General features: G+C 44.3%; 1 pseudogene; it reads left to right on the forward strand.

Annotated features, from left to right (window-relative positions):
• The first annotated feature begins 817 nt into the window (after window positions 1-817).
• Window positions 818-1242, forward strand: LOC133242923 (large ribosomal subunit protein eL31-like; annotated as a pseudogene).
• The last annotated feature ends 480 nt before the right edge of the window (window positions 1243-1722 follow it).

A 1722-nucleotide genomic window follows, 5' to 3' on the forward strand; every position in this document is an offset into this window, starting at 1 on the left:
GAATGTGAGAGTTAGACTGTGAAGAAAGCTGAGGGCCAAAGAATTGATGATTTCGAACTGTCGTGTTGGAGAAGACTCTTGAGAGTCCTCCCTTGGACTTCAAGGAGATCCAACCAGTCCATTCTGAAGGAGATCAGCTCTTGGTGTTCTTTGGAAGGACTGATGCTAAAGCTGAAACTCCAGTACTTTGGCCACCTCATGTGAAGAGTTGACTCATTGGAAAAGACTCTGATGCTGGGAGGGATTGGGGACAGGAGGAGAAGGGGACGACAGAGGATGAGATGGCTGGATGGCATCACTGACTGGATGGACGTGAGTCTGAGTGAACTCCGGGAGTTGGTGATGGACAGGGAGGCCTGGCGTCCTGCTGTCCAAGTGGTGGCAAAGAGCCAGACACGACTGAGTGACTGAACTGAACCACATATATGATTTACGAATATCGTGTCTCATTCCTTATGTCGCCCTTTCATTTTGTCGATCGTTTCTCTTGCTGTGCAGAAGCTTCTTTGTTTGGTTTAGTCCTGAGTGGTTTTTGTTGCTGCTCTTGTTGTTGCTTATGCGTTTGAGGTCCAGAAAAATCGTTGTCAAGACCAGTGTCAAGAAGTATTTCTGGGACTTCCCTCGTGGTCCAGTGGTTAAGACTTCATCTTCCAATGCAGGGGCTGTGACTTCAGTCCCTCGTCTGATAACTAAGATCCCACGGGCCTCATGTCCAAAGAACCAAAGCAAAAAGCAGAAGCAATATTGGAAGAAATACAATAAAGACTTCAAAATGGTCTGTACCAAAAAAATCCTTTAAAAAAAAAGAGTATTTCTTTCCAACCCCGGACCTGCAGGATGGCTCCCGCAAAGAAGGGCGGCGAGAAGAAGAAGGGCCGGTCCACCGTCAACTAGGTGCTGACGAGAGAATCTACATTCACAAGCGTGTCCATGGAGTGGGTTTCAAGAAGTGTGCCCCTAGGGCACTCAAAGAAATCCGGAAGTTTGCCATGAAGGAGATGGGAGCCCCGGATGTGCTCATTGACACCAGGCTCAACAAAGCCGGCTGGGCCAAAGGGATCAGGAATGTCCCATACTGTCCAGAAAACTTAATGAAGATGAAGACTCGGCAAACAAGCTCTATACTTGGGTTACCTACGTGCCCGTCACCACCTTCAAAAATCTACAGACAGTCAATGTGGATGAGAACTGATTGCTGATGGTCCAAAAAAGTTATTGAACTGCCAAAAAAAAAAAAAAGTATTTACACTGTGTTTTTCCTAAGAGTTTGATGGTTTCTGGCCGTTCATTTTAAGTTTTAACCTATTTCAAGTTAATGTTTGTGGATGGTATACGGCAGAGGTCCAGTTTCATTATTTTCTCGTGGTTATTTAGTTTTTTCATCAGTATTTATCAAAGAAACTATGCATTGAGTATTATTGGCTTTCTTGTTCAATATTGCAGGCGGATGCTTTACCATCAGAGCTGCCAGGGAAACCCCTGTTCAGTGTTAGCTGACATGTATTACATGTCAGTTTTAAGCTGTGATAATTCTAGGCAGACCATAAATTCTGACACATGTGGGATTCTTCAGTAATTTAACTCTGGGGAATCAAAGGGCTGTCATATTGACACAGGTTATCCAAAGCAAGAATCAACTCACCCTGGCTTATATTCATTCTTTCCTTTGGAATGTCCAGTCCATGCCACCTAAAAGAGTAAATAATCACATGATTATTTACG

Source organism: Bos javanicus, chromosome X, assembly GCF_032452875.1.
Source record: "Bos javanicus breed banteng chromosome X, ARS-OSU_banteng_1.0, whole genome shotgun sequence".
Taxonomy (NCBI): Eukaryota; Metazoa; Chordata; class Mammalia; order Artiodactyla; family Bovidae; genus Bos; species Bos javanicus.